The sequence below is a fragment of the Pan troglodytes genome, chromosome 2 (assembly GCF_028858775.2).
Source record: "Pan troglodytes isolate AG18354 chromosome 2, NHGRI_mPanTro3-v2.0_pri, whole genome shotgun sequence".
In the NCBI taxonomy this organism is placed as follows: Eukaryota; Metazoa; Chordata; class Mammalia; order Primates; family Hominidae; genus Pan; species Pan troglodytes.
The window spans coordinates 84,677,580-84,693,310 of record NC_086015.1 but is presented as its reverse complement, the minus strand read 5'-3'; positions in this window follow the sequence as shown (position 1 = coordinate 84,693,310).

The following is a 15,731-nucleotide window of genomic DNA, read 5'->3' as shown; positions in this document are numbered from 1 at the left end:
CTCCTTTTGATAGAGCACATGATAAGACCAAATATTCTGCAGGCTGTAATTTTCTAATGCACTTCTGGCTATAAAATAAATTATTTAGTAAGAATAAATGTAATTTTTCTGACTGTGATTATGAATAACAAATTTAATTAATTCACTGAGGATAACAAAAAAAGAAACATTGCATGAAAGAAAGGCAAATTCATATCCCGAATTACTGTTTATTAAGTTGAGGATCCCCTGATGCCCTTTCCTTGATAAAAAGTCTTCCATTGTAATCAGCTTACCATATAACTTTTTCTCTAGGTAATGGCACCATAGAAATGGCTCAGTAACAGCCTCTGCTGTCAGTGGTTTTCTTACTCAACATTTCAGAAAACCAAATCAGCTCTGTTAAGGGGCCATATTATAGGCTGTACATAAACACTACCTCTGCCACCCTAACTAATTTTTACATGGATTCATTGAACAGACACCGTGGTGCCTGATGAAAGACCCAAGAGAGTAAATGGACAAGAAGCCCATGTCATTATTGAGACCCTTCTCTGTAGTGGGTTTATTTGATGGGCACTTTTATGGACACAGAAGCCTCAGACTTCGTGCCCCCTTCCAGAGGTCCATCCATATTTCTATCAGAATTTTGTCATCAATCTTCCAAGCTTCCTTTTTTCAGTCCTTGACTATCTGGCAAAATTGTTGGATATTTCCCTTTAATCCATATATATATATATATAATATATATATATATAAAATATATATATATAATATATATATATAAACTATCTCCACAATCATAAAATGGATAATCATATCCATTGCTTAGGCAATTTTGTCCACTGAGATGATTTTTGTTCTACACTATTTTTTTGAGGGCCACTGCAATAAGAATATAATGCCACCGCATGTGCACTTTTGGCTAGTGCCACCATAATGTGCAGAATTATCAATAAATCAGGCCAAAGCGTTTTCTCCCTCAGCCAGCTAGTTAAAGTAGTAACTCTCAAATGTCTGGCAATTTGAAAGAAAGGTTGTATTACAGGAAGAATATTCACTATGGGAATCAGTCACTGGTTCCTGCAATTTATTTGTACATGCAGAATATACTAGTGTCTGATCTTGCTTATTCCTGTTCTATTTCAGGATAAGGTACTGCTGTGTATACTTGCGTAGCTTGGTGGATCATGACAGGTAGCTCAAATTACAAGGTCAGTTGGTTACATTTTGAGTCTGTTTCAGATTCTTGCAGCCAATCAAGGTCTGTTTCTCAAAGGAAAATAGTTGTTTGCAGAAGACAGTATAATTTTTTATCCCCAACATAGGCTCTTCACTGGCATTGTCCTAAGGAGATGGCGAGGGATGCTGTAGAGCATCTCTGTGTCTCAGACACTTTGAGGACCATGATATGTGTGGCTCATAAGGGTGACCTGGCAGAACAGCTTGTTCTGCTGCCTAGATCTGCTCTACAGCTGTTTTCATTCTCTAAGTACCCCAAATTTGATTAAAACAACATTATTACAGATTTGGGAACATAATATGCCCTCTCTTAAGTTATAGCTCAGTGTTCTTTCTGCATTGCACCCAGTCATCCAAGGGTGGTATAACAAAATGATATAATTGTGTTAATTTAATCACAAATTTTGGGCATTCTCTTTTCTTTAGTAAGTTATTGAGTCAAACATTTAATGAACTATTCTGGGAGTTCTAAAGTTTCAAAGAAGTATAATGTAGACTATTATATACCCATACAATATTTACATTCAATCTTTTATAATAGATAAATCAAGTATATGAATAACCAGAAAAGCAACTGAATGTGCTAAGTGAAATAGAAACAAGTTTCCTTTAATATTTTGACTATTCAGAAAAGAGAAGTAACTTGGGAAGACACAGAGAAATCTTTATGAAGGAACTTAATATTTATCATTTACGAACAATTTATCTTTTTCTCTTCCTTGCCAAACAGTAGAAAAAACAATATGCTATTCCTCTAGCAATCCTAATAATCCTACTGGTGTTAGTACTATATTTCATTCAGCTTAGGTATTGGCAGATATAAATAATTTGGAAATTTTGCAAAACAAGCTGTAATGATTCTGAACTTTAAAGGAAAATAGTAACTTAAATTTCTAAATGTATAGCTGAAATTCTTACAGAAAGTAGATCATTTTAGGGTGATTTTAATATGTTTTTTACTTGTGCATGCAGTGTTAATTCTCAGATAACTTCCATTAATAATAATTAATGCAAAAGAAATTTTCCATTGTACAAACTCACTGTAAATCTTTAGACAAATGCCTTTTGTATATGGCCATTTTTTAGTGTAAACATCTTTTTATCCGTTATAGGTAAGTTCGGTACATGGATTATATTAAAAACAATGCATGTAAAGAGAATTTTTTATATCTGTTTGTTTGATAATATCAAGAGCTAAGGCCACCATAAAATTTTTCACATTGAAGTTCTAAAGGATTTTAAAAAAATTGTTGCTATTGTATTTTGTTTGTTTTCACTACATTAAGATGATAACATATCAAATGCAAAAGTAGATATTCTGTATATCATTAGGTTTCAAAAGGAAGCTGAGGGTGAAAGGAAGATGGAGAGAGAGAGTTGGTGGCTCAACAGCAATACATACTTACTGAACAAAGGACTGTCGGGGGATACCAGCTAGTGCAGAAGCCTGCCCCCACTTACAGACTGGGGTAATTATAGGTCCAAGTGGGAGGGGTCTGGGCTTGTTGTGAAATGGGGCAGGCATTCGGGCTAGCTGCTGCTAAGGGAAGGGTTTTCTTCAGTCAGGTGGTTAGACCTGGGACTTGTGTGGCAGGGTGCTTCTCATGGCCCAAACCCTAATGTAATTTTGCACTCTGACCAGGGTCTGCAAAATGGCAGGGGTTTACAAAATGGTGCAGCTTGGGCTAATATGTATAACATTTGAAAATATTCTATACCCTCCCATTCAAAACTAACCATTTTAAACTAGTGCTATGTATTCTGGAAAATATATAAACTCCAAATTTTAGTCAAATTTCCCTTTACTAGATATACTTACATAACACAGTAGATATTAGGCATTTATCCAATACATATGATGAATTTCAATAGCTTATAAAGTTAATAGGATAAATTTAGATAATTAATGCATTCAAGTATATCACATTTATGCTAATGTGGTATGTCTTAGCCCCTACATTATTACATTTGATAAGTTTACGTTTGTTTAAAGCTAGTATATGTCACTTACAACAGTGCATATACACACACATATATATTTTAAAGTCAGAATAATAAATTTAGAACTTATAGATTATCCCCATTGCATTAATTCTGGCGGTTTCAGTTTCTAAAGAGGTTTCCTCAGTTTTCACATGTTCACTTGACAATTCATAATTTAAAATTTTCCTTTCAGTAACAATGGCGAGGAGAATTAACAAGTTAGATATGCTTTTCATTTAATTAATTTTATGTTGGACAAAAGATAAATGGTGAATATTTAATTCTCTCATCCATTGTAAGTTGCTTAAAATAATAGCATTTCAAGTTAAGCTTAGAGACTGACCTACACAAAATGTTTTTATATAAAACGATGTGTTTTTATTTTACTAAATAGTATGCATAATCCTGAAAATTTATTTTAATTCTTATTAACTTCATCTCTTGTTGAAGAGCAATTAAATTATATTAGTTAGTTTAGCTCATATAATATGGTTAAACCAATCAAAATACATCACTATATAAGAACTGATTTTAGAAGTAATTTCTTTTTATTGAATATATACATGAGTTATATTAAATTGTAAGAAAGTTAGTAATTCCAGGAAATGGGTTAGATGCTGCATTAACTCAGCACCCTTAGAAACCTCCTTTAGTCTATATCTCTCTATACGTATTCTTTGGTACTTTTATCTGTCCATCTATACTTTTTTTTTTTTTTTTTAAGACAGAGTCTTGCTCTGTGCTCTGTCACCCAGGCTGGAATGCAGTGGTGAAATCTCAGCTCACTGCAACCTCCGTCTCTTGGGTTCAAGTGATTCTCCTGCTTCAGCCTCCTGAGTATCTGGGATTACAGGCATGTGGCACCATGCCCGGCTAATTTTTGTATTTTTAATACAGATGGGGTTTCGCCATGTTGGCCAGGCTGGTCTCGAACTCCTGACCTCAGTCAGATGATCTGCCCACCTCAGACTCCCAAAGTGCTGGGATTACAGACGTGAGCCACCACACCCAGGCGATTTACGATTTTATCTGTTAAAATATTCTGATACCAATTGTGTTCATAGACTCCAGCTTCTTCATTTAAATAATTTACCTAGTGTGAGACAGACTAACAAGTATTCAAATGATAGTAAGGAGCTGAATACTGATTTAATTGGGATATAAACTAAAAGTTCTCTTCAATTTTATTGTTTGCCTTACTTGTAACACTGCACTCATTGTTTTAATTTGTCTCATCAAGTTCAAGTAATGTGTCTTTGTCTATTTTTATTTATTTATTTAGAGATGGGGGTCACATTATATTGCCCAGACTGCTCTCAAAAACCTGGGCTAAAGCACTCGTCCTGCCTCTGCCTCACAAGTAGCTGTGACTACAGATGTGCACTCCCATGCATAACTTGTGTTTTTGTTAAATCCAGAAGTGAAAATAGATGGATGGTGAATGAGCAGTAGGCTAAGAAAAAGTCCATTTTGACCTACATTAAAATAGAACTAAGCCACAATTTCTAATGTGAAATATAATTGGAATTAATCTTTTCATGTCATCACAACTTATTTTATTTTTCAATGTAAATATGTTGCTTCTGATATATAATAAAACCACAGAAGCAGTGAAGAAAGTATAAAAAATTGATTTATGCTTTTTATGTTTTCTTTCTTTTAAAGAGTTTCTTCCAGAAGGAGACACTTCAAAATGTAAAACTATCATATATTAAAAACTTCAACTTAAAAAGTATTCAGATACCACCCTATATCTTTCATATAAGTGCACTAAGGTCGAGAAAATTTAATTGATTTTCCCAGGATTACAGAGTTAGTGTAAAAAAGAATTGGAAATGAAACTCTTGGGATGAGAAGAATGCCTCTCCAACAGCGTGTGTGAATAAAATGCATGTAAAATAGGTAAGGGAGAGAGAGATCACAAGAAAGTTATAGTAGGAAGATACCTTTTTAGTGTTATTTCTTTGCCAGTTCTCTAAATAATTTGTGTAGTTTTGAAATTGGTAAACCAAAATTCATTGAGGTGACAAGGCAATGCAGTTGATTGCTAGTGTCGTGAAGCGATGCCGCAGAGTGATTAATTTCTGGATACAAAGGTTTGTTTCAAGTCATTTCATCTAGACCATATTTTTTCCACCTAAAGCTTCCACCACAGAGAGAGAACAGTCTAGTGTCTTGGTTATAATCATTTTATAAAGTAAGTAGTAAAACGAGAAAAGATTTTACATTTATTAAATCACTAATATGGGCCAGGCACAATGCTAAATGTCTTACGTATTTTATTGTGCAAAACCACCTTTTATAAGTTCGACATTTCCCTTAAACTATGCCTCTACTCTTTGCTTTTCTTCATCATCAAACATCATTCTGTAGTTCTCGATTCGTCATGTCCAAATCTGTTTTCAATCAACTTTAATCTTCCTTTGCTTACATGTATTGCATTAATAATAGTCTTCAGTTTCCAGTTCTGCACTTCTCAATGTTAATAATGGCGTAAATATGGCTGAATAAAGCAACACATTTACTGTCTCACCTCATGTTATGCAACTTCCAGCTACTGTAGCCACATTTGGTTTATATTGTCAGTGGGAAAACACCCTTTTTGCCTACCATAATTTCATATTTTCTTGTTTTTTTTTCCTCCAGTCATACGAGCCAATGTTATCTATACTCCATTGAGCATTTAACTATTAAAATGCTAGGGCCACTTCTTTATATACAGATTTTCCCTACAAGATACTAACTTTTCTCATTGCTTCAAACATCATCTAGATATCTCTTCTGAGATTGAGATACGGATATCAATATTTTTATTTATTTGTATTACAATCTCTAGATTGAGACCAAATCCATGTATTCTCCAAACATTTAACTTTATCCACCTCAATGTGCCTCCTGTCAACACTCTTGGCCTCACCAACATGAAGTCACCCCTTAACCATCCTCTGTCTGAGATGGTGAAACAAAATCTCATACCTGGTCAGCCCCGCATCCATTCTTCTAACTGTTTCTCAGTGGAGTAAGATTATTCAATTTTAAATTAGATCATGTCCCTTTTTCCCCACCTGAACATCCATTGATCTTCAAATAAAGTGTAAGTTCCTTTCTAGGCCTAAAAATCTATAACTGGTCTCTCCATATCCACACCTTCTTTTACTACACTCAAGCTACACATGCCTTATTACAGCTTCTTAAACAACTCACTTTTTTTCCTGCTCCTCGGATGATACTATTTATTCTGTTTGAAGAATTCTCTCTCCCCTTCCTTGTTCTTCTCGTGGTTTGCTCCTTCACACCCTTCAGAGTTAAATCCTCAGAAAACTATCTGGCTTCTGAAAGGCTGCTGCACATTAGTGCATGTGAAATAGATTTCCCCACGTAATTCTATTTCTTAGCAACCTGTTTATTTCTGTTTTATAATGCATTGATATTTCTAATTAATTTTTTGTCTTGTTTACTTTGTTGTTGTCTGCTGCCACACTGGATTTCAAGAAAGCAACTTACAAATAGTGGAAATATGTATTTGTTATTCATTCTAACATCCTCCACACCTATGTGAAAAACACACACTAAGTTAATCCCCAGTGAGTTACATTCTTCTATAATCTCTTTACCTAAGTTTCTGTAATTACCAACAGAACTTAAGACTTGTTTCTAAACAAGTCTTATCTAAAAACAGAAGAGGCAAAGATAATAGGATGTCACCTCCTTGATTACGCTGTGTTATGTAAGACTGTGTCTTAGAGGACTGCAGTGGGAGCTCCTCTTTCTGCTCTTGAGGAAGAAAACAGCCATGTTGCTAACTGCTTGTGGACAAGGCCATGATGTCGGGCAGTGTGAGAAACCTCTAGGCTCTAATGGTGATCTACCCACTATAGCCCATAAATTCTGGGCTTTTCCTTGCAGTTCCAAGGATATAAATTTGGCCAACTCCCTATATGAGCTTAGATGTGGATTATTCCATTATTGGGTGTCTAGATGAGAAGGCAGTCCAGCTGACATCTTCATTGTAGCCTTGTGAGACCCTGATTAGAGAATCTGCTTCGCAGAAGGGGTAAAATAATGTGTTTGTGCTGTTTAAAGCTGCTGGTTTTGTGGTAATTTGTTATGCAGTGTGATGGTTAATATTGAGTGTCGATTGGAATGAAGGATGTAAAATATTGCTCCTGGGTGTGTCTGTGAGGGGGTTGCCAAAGGAGATTAGCATTAGAGTCAGTGGACTGGGAAAGGCAGACCCACCCTCAATCTGGGTGGGCACCATCTAATCAGCTGCTGCTGTGGCTAGGATAAAAGCAGGCAGAGGAACGTGGAAAGAGGAAAGTGGCTGAGTATTCTGGCCTCCACCTTTCTCCCTTGAGGGATGCTTTCCACCCTCAAACATCAGACTCCAAGATCTTCAGCTTTCGAAATCTTGGACTTTCTTTCAACCACAGAGTGAATGCTGCACTGTTGGCTTCCCTACTTCTGAGATTTTGGGACTCGGACTGGCTTTCTTGCCTCTCAGCTTGAAGAAGGCCTATTATGGGACCTCACCTGGTGATCCTGTGAGTCAATACTCCATAATAAACTCTCCTTTATATATACATCTATATTATTAGTTCTGTCCCTCTAGAGAACGCTGATTAATACATGCAGCAACAGAAAATTAGTGCAATCTAAATTGCCCTTCGGAGGAAACTGACCAATATTTATGAAATATTATATGCATTACCTCTAAATCTACTTAGAGTGAAAGGTTATGAATTGGTGTCCATTGTTTGTTATTAACATATTGTTTCACATAAAGTGTTTTTATCCTATTATCTAAAAATTGAATATCAGAGAGATAATCTTAACCCTTTTCTGGTACCATTTGCCACCAAATAAACATTTTGGGTGATATCATATCATTGCCAATAGTTTAAAATAAAATAACATTTGGTGATATCATACATTTGTCAAGTAATTAAAAAGCAAGTGAGAAAATAGATTTTAGGAGACTAAATTTCGGTGTTATTCATATATAGTGTAGTTGTTTCCAGGTATACTATAGAGTTGCTTTTCCAAAGGAAATCTGTTTTGCAATGTCTATGTGAATTGGCTAAGTTTTATTATGAATAAAATGTAGTATGTCTAGAAACATGAAATAATACTTGTTTCTTTATTCTTATTCCAAAATGAAGATTTTAAAAATTGAGGCCACCAAACATAAGTTAATGTAATAAATAGCTATTTGGTTAGTGTGTTTTCCATTTTCCACCTTCCAAAATTTTATGGACCTAGAATAAATTGTCAATTAAAAAGTAAGTTAAACAAAACATTTTAAAATAATTTTCAAAAAACTGTTCAAAAATATTAAAATCAGTAAACTGACTATCTAGTCAATAAAGTAAACCTTTCTCTCTCTAACATTAGCTGCTCTTAGATTGGAACACTCAAAATGAAAACCAGATTGCAAAACTGACATTTAGAACTCAGCTCAGCTACAACAAAGATATACAAAGTGAAAAAGAAAATGAAAATGACTGAAGGGTAGTTTTTATTGATCTCAGAGTGTATTATATTGGCTGCTTTAGCCTTGAAATCTCCTATCAAAATTGATTGCATTAGTCTTGTTGTGGTCAAATAGACAAACTGGCCAAAGACTAAAAAAAAATCTCAACCAAAGGATTTCTTTTCTCTTATGTGTATAAACTTCAATCTCAGTACAAGAGAAAGTACAGAAGGAACTTTGAATATGAAAATAGAAAAAAAAAACCCTGCATATGTGTAAACTCAATTTTCAAAAAGCCTAAGAACACACACATAAAACAATTTGCTGTTATGATTAAGACATTGTTGTCATTAATATGGAAATAAGGCTATTGTTTTGTGTCATGCATGTCTGTTTGAAGAGACCACCAAACAGACTTTGTGTGAGCAATAAAGCTTTTTAATCACCTGGGTGCAGGTGGGCTGAGTCCAAAAAGAGAGTCAGCGAAGGGAGATAAGAGTGGGGCCATTTTATAGGATTTGGGTGGGTAGTGGAAAATTACAGTCAAAGGGGGTTTTTCTCTGGCAGGCAGGGGTCACAAGGTGGTCAGTGGGGGAGCTTCTGAGCCAGGAGAAGGAATTTCACAAGGTAATGCCATCAGTTAAGGCAGGAACCGGCCATTTTCACTTCTTTTGTGATTCTTCAGTTACTTCAGGCCATCTGGATGTATACGTGCAGGCTTGGGCTCAGAAGCCTGACATTCCTGTCTTCTTATAATAATAAGAAAAATAACATAAAATAGTATTGAGGTGTTGGGGCAGCAAAAATTTTTGGGGGGAGGTATGGAGAGATAATGGGAGATGTTTCTCAGGGCTGCTTCAAGTGGGATTAGGGGCAGTCTGGGAACCTAGAGTGGGACAGATTAAGCTGAAGGAAGACTTTGTGGTAAGGGGCGATGTTGTGGGGTTGTTAGAAAGAACATTTGTCATTTAGAATGACTGGGATGGCCTGGATGTGGTTTTGTATGAATTGAAAAACTAAACGGAAGACACAAATTCTGAATAAGAGAAGGAGAAAAACAGGTATTAAAGGACTAAGAATTGGGAGGACCCAGGACATCCAATTAGAGAGTGCCCAAGGGGGTTCAGTGTAATTACCTGCTTGGTTGGCAAGTTTTTGGGCTCTATCCTTGAGTTTTTTTATGTTGTCATATACCAGGCCAGACTGATTTAGGTAAAAACAACACTCTTCACTTAAAAATATACAGAGTGCCTTTTTTTTTTTTAGCAGTGAGTAAGTCGAGGCCTCCGTGATTTTGGAGGAAAGAGAAATGCAAAGCTAGCAATTGTTTGTTAAAGAAGGATTAGAAATGGCTAGCAGAGAGTGACTGAGATTGATAGTGTGGTGGAGATAGCTGGGGAGAGGTAGAGGGTGGCATAAGAATAGGAACGAGAATAAGAGTGAGTATAAAAGTAAAGAATAAGACTTCATGAGGGTGAAAGTATTGGAGTGTACCCTGTCAGCAAAGATCATCTATCCACTTTAAGAGAGACTTAAGGGTGGCGGTTTGAGGTAAAACCAGGAGATATCAGTTATGATGGTTTGAAGGAAAAGTGTAAACAAGGGTAGGGTATTTACTAGTAGTTGAGAATGGTGAATAGGAGTATGACTAGACAGAAGATAGTAGGGGTGAAAAGTTTTGGGGTGCAGTTCAAGTTGGGCTGGTGTCTGGAATGAGACTGGGGCCTAATAAAAAGGAGCATCCATACAGGAGCTCAAATGGGCTGTACCCTGTAGCATCCAGAGGACAGGCCTGAATTCTGAGAAGGGCAAGTGGTAAAAGTATTGTCCAGTCTTTAAATTGGAGGCTGAGCTTGGTGACGTGTGTTTTTAAAAGACCATTAGTCCATTTTACCTTTCCTGAAGATTGAGGACGGTAAGGGGTATGAAGGTTCCACTGAATACCAAGAGCCTGAGAAACTGCTTGGGTGATTTGACTAATAAAGGCCGGTCCATTATTGGACTATATAGAGGTGGGAAGGCCAAACCAAGGAATTATGTCTGATTGAAAGGAAGAAATGACCACGATGGGCTTCTCAGACCCTGTGGGAAAGCCTCTACCCATCCAGTGAAAGTGTCTTCCCAGACCAAGTGGTATTTTAGTTTCCTGACTTGGGGCATGTGAGTAAAGTCAATTTGCCAGTCCTGGGCAGGGGCAAATCCCTGAGCTTGATGTGTAGGAAAGGGAGGGGGCCTGAACACTCCCTGAGGAGTAGTAGAATAGCAGATGGAACCCTGAGAAGTGTTTTCCTTAAGTATAGATTTCCATGATGGAAAGGAAATGAGAGGTTCTAAGAGATGGGCTAGAGGCTTGTGACCTACATGGAAGAGGTTATGAAATGATGACAGAATAGAATGGGCCTGTGAGGCTGGAAAGAGATATTTCCCTTGGTCTAAGAACCATTTGCCTTGTGTGGGAAGAGATTGATAGGGTGAAGTTTCAGTGGGGGAGTAGGTGGGACTGACTGATGAGAAGGAGAAAAATTGGCCATGAGGGAACAAAGTTGGAATGCTAACTGCTTCTTTAGCTACCTTATTAGCATAAGCATTGCCCTGAGTGATGGGATCTGACACCTTTTGATGGCCCTTGCAGTGAATGACTCCAGCTTCCTTTGGAAGTAAAGCAGCCTTGAGATGAGTTTTTATTAAAGAGACATTGATGATGGAGGACCCTTGTGTAGTGAGGAAACCTCTTCCTGCCCATATAACAGCATGGTGGTGCAGGGTATGGAAGGCATATTTAGAGTCAGTATAAATATTGATGCGTAGTCCCTTTGCAAGAGTGAGGGCCTGAGTTAAGGCAATGAGTTTGGCTTGCTAAGAGGTAGTGGAGGGGGGCAGAGCAGTAGCGTTAACGATAGATGTGGAAGATACTATAGCATAGCCTGCCTTTGCTGGTGAGTGGCGATTAGGCCTGGTGGAACTGCCATGAATAAACCAAGTGTGATCAGGGTGAGGAACAGAAAAGAAGGAAATATGGGGAAATTGCAAATGCCAGGTGGATTAGAAAGATACAGCCATGGGGGTCAGGTGTGGTATCAGGAATAATGTGGGGCTAACCTAAAACAGTAAGGTCAAATTGTTTGGACAGAAAGGCTACAGGGTGTGGTCCCAGCTCTTGTGTAAGAATTTTGACTGCACAGCCCTGTATTTTGGCTGTGTGTAATGAAAAGGGTTGGGATGAGTTAGGGAGAGCTAGTGTGGGAGCAGATTTTATGGCTGTTTTTGAGGAATGGAAAGAGGAGTGGTGAAAGGATTTAGGGTCTACTGGGTCAGCTAGGTTTGGTTTTGTGAGTTTATATAATGGTTTAGTCAGGATGGTAAAGCTAGGTATTTAAAGGCGGAAGTATCTAACCATGCCTAGGAAGGAAAGGAGTTGTTGTTTCATAGAAGGGGTTGGGCTTTGGGAGATTAGCCAGACATGATTAGCAGGGAGAGCACATGTGTTTTCATGAAGAATTATGCTGAGATAGGTAACGGATGAGGAAGAAATTTGGGCTTGACTGAAGTAATGGGGGCTGTCTGCAAAGCCTTGCAGCAGTACAGCCTAGGTAATTTGCTGAGCCTGATGGGTGTCAGGGTCAGTCCAAGTGAAAGCAAAGAGAGGCTGGGATGAAGGGTGCAAAGGAATAGTAAAGAAAGCATGTCTGAGGTCCAGAACAGAATAATGGGTTGTGGAGGGAGGTATTGAGGATAGGAGAGTGTACGGTTTGGGCACCACAGGGTGGATAGGCAAAACAATTTGGTTGATAAGGCGCAGATCCTGAACTAACCTGTAAGACTTGTCCAGTGTTTGGACAGGTAAAATGGGGGAAATGTAGGGAGAGTTTATAGGTTTTTAGAAGCCCATGCTGTAGCAGGCTAGTGATAACAGGCTTCAATCACCTTAAAGCCTGTTGTGGGATGGGATACTGGTGTTGAGTGGGGTAAGCGTGATTAGGTTTTAATGGGATAGTAATGGGCATGTGATCAGTTGCCAGGGAGGGAGTAGAGGTGTCCCATACTTGTGGGTTAAGGTGGGGGGATACGAGAGGAAGACACGAAGGAGGCTTTGGGTTGGGAAGAAGGGCAACAATGAGGTGTGGCTGTAGTCCAGGAATAGTCAGGGATGCAGATAATTTGGTTAAAATGCCTAGACCTAACGAAGAAGCTGGGCAGGTGGGGATAACTAAAAAGGAGTGCATAAAAGAATATTGTCCAAGTTGGCACCAGAGTTGGGGAGTTTTAAGAGGTTTAGAAGCATGGCTGTCAATACCCACAACAGTTATGGAAGCAAGGGAAACACGCCCTTGAAAGGAAGGTAATGTGGAGTGGGTAGCCTCCATATTGATTAAGAAGGGGACAGACTTACCCTCCACTGTGAGAGTTACCGAAAGTGTCTGTGATGATCCAGGAGGCTTCCGAGGCGAACGGGCAGCATCCATCATTAGTCATTAAGCCAAGAAGATCTGGAAAGGAGTCACTCAGAGAGCCCTGGGCCAGAGTTCCAGGGGCTCTGGGAGTGGTTGCCAGCTGAGTTGGACAGTCTGATTTCCAGTGGGGTCCCGCACAGATGGGACACGACTTAGGAGGAATCCCAGGCTGCGGGCATTCCTTGGCCCAGTGGCCAGATTTCCAGCACTTGAAGCAAGATCCTGGGTGGGGGAGGTCCTGAAGGAATGCCTGACTGCTGTAGCTTAGGCGTTTTGAAGTTCTTGTGCGCAGGAGGTGCGGCTGGGTTTTGTCTCACAGCAGAAGCAAGTAATTGTAACTCTTCTCTATTATTGTGCATCTTGAAGGTGAGGTTAATTAAGTCCTGTTATGGGGTTTGAGGGCCAGAATCTAATTTTTGGAGCTTTATTTAATGTTGGGAGCATTATTAATATGCATTAATAAAATGCATATTGAGAATAAGATGGCCTTCTCACCCTTCAGGGTCTAGGGCTTAAAGCATCTCAGGGTTGCTGCCAAATGAGCCATGAACTGGGCTGGGTTTTTATATTTGATGAAAAAGAGCCTAAACACTAACTGATTTGGGAGAGGTTGGATAAAGGAAAAGGAGCATTAACTTTGACTATGCCTTTAGCTCCAGCCACCACTTTAAGAGGAAATTTTTGGGCTGGTGGGGGAGGGCTAGTTGCAGAATGAAACTTTTAGCCGGACCAGGTGTGAGGAGGGGATGTGATGAAGGATTATAGGGTGGGGGAGCAGAGGCTGAGGAAGAATTGGAGCCTGATTCAGCCTGGTGGGGAGTGACCTGAGGAGCAGTCTGGGGAGGAGGGGAGAGGTCAGATGGGTCAGCAGAAAAGGAAGATTGAAAAGACTCAGCAATGTTTGGTGTTGGGACTGAAGGGACAGGCAGGAGGGAAAGAAGGAAGATTTGGAATGAGTTGCGTTGGGAACAGAGACTAGGGATGAACTGATGTGTAAAAGAATGCCTGGACGTCAGGCACCTCAGACCGTTTGCCCATTTTACAACAAAAATTATCTAGATCTTGTAGGATGGAGAAATAGCAGGTGCCATTTTCTGGCTATTAGGAACCATTGTTGAGTTTGTATTGAGGTCAAGCGGCATTGCAGAAGAAAATAAGGTGTTTAGGTTTTAGGTCAGGTGTGAATTGAAGAGGTTTTAAGTTCTTGAGAACACAGGCTAAGGGAGAAGAAGGAGGAAGTGACCTCTGAATTTTGAAAACTGTGTAGTTTATTTTGTAAACAATTATTTTGTAGCACTCAGCTTATGCCTAACATTTACCTATAAATTTTCTTTTCTTTGCACTAGCTCTGTCTCCTCAATTTGGTTGTAAGTTTTCTATAAACACGAACCAAATCTTCATGTGCAATTGCCATAGAATCTGAAATCTGACAAAACATTTCTCTAGAGGCCTGAGCGTACTTTCATAGTAACTACACAGAGAATAACATAGCATTTTACTAAGTGCAAATTGGCACCATCAATGTGATTAAACATATTCACTCTCTTCTTCAGCTTACTATCTTCTTCCTCCCCATGATCCACAATCACCACTCATGCCATGTACCTTGCAGAATAAATATTTCAATGAACAATTTACCTTTCTTATATGTGAATGGTTTCTTATGCATCTATTTCAGAGAGCCATCAGTTACCCAGATTAAATATCATTTCTGGGTATGCCTGTGAGGAGGTTTCCAGATTAAATTAGTAATTTAATCAGTGGGTTTAATAAAATAGATTGCCTTCCCCAATGTGGCTAGTCATTACCTAATCCTTTCAGAGTCTGAATAGAATAAAAAGTCACAGGAAGAAGGAATTTGCCTTTTTTTGTTTCCTTCCTGCCTGTTTATTTGAGCAAAATACATCAATATTTTGCTGCCTTTGCACTGAGTTTATGCCATCATCTCCCCTGGTCATCAGGCATTTGGATTCAGACTGAAATTACACCACCTACTTTCCTGCCTCTAGCCTGTAGATGGCAGTTCTTGGGACATCTCAGCCTCCATAATCAAGTGAGCTAAAGCCTCATACTAAATCATTCTCTCTCTCTCTTTCTTTCTTCTTTTGGGGAGCAAAGAAGATGGCCAACTAAATGCAGCTGAAAAGCACCTCTCCCACCAAGAGAAACCAAGTATCAAGTAAACCATCATACTTCAAACAGATCTTTTGAGCGAAAATAAAGTCAATATAGAGGTAATGCAGACATTCCCGAAACCTGCTCTGACTCTGCCCAGCTTAGAGGACCAGCAGGTTCCTGAGGAGGTGTGGTTTCCCTATTGACCTAACCTTCAGCTCCGGATGGCTCTAGGGGAGTGGAAAGTGCAGTGCACCAGAGTCTGCGTTAGGGCTAAGGAAACACAGGCATAGCACTGGTGATTGGAGGGGGCTCCCCCAAGGCCCAGAAAGAGACCTGGTGAGGGAGTTATCTCTTGCCCCACTATCTCCCACTCCCCAGGACACTGCTGAATGTACTCTGAAATACAAGACACACAATGCTGATTAAAAGCCTATTTGCCAGCCCTTAATCTTAAACACCATCTACTGTATCATATCCTGAATTAC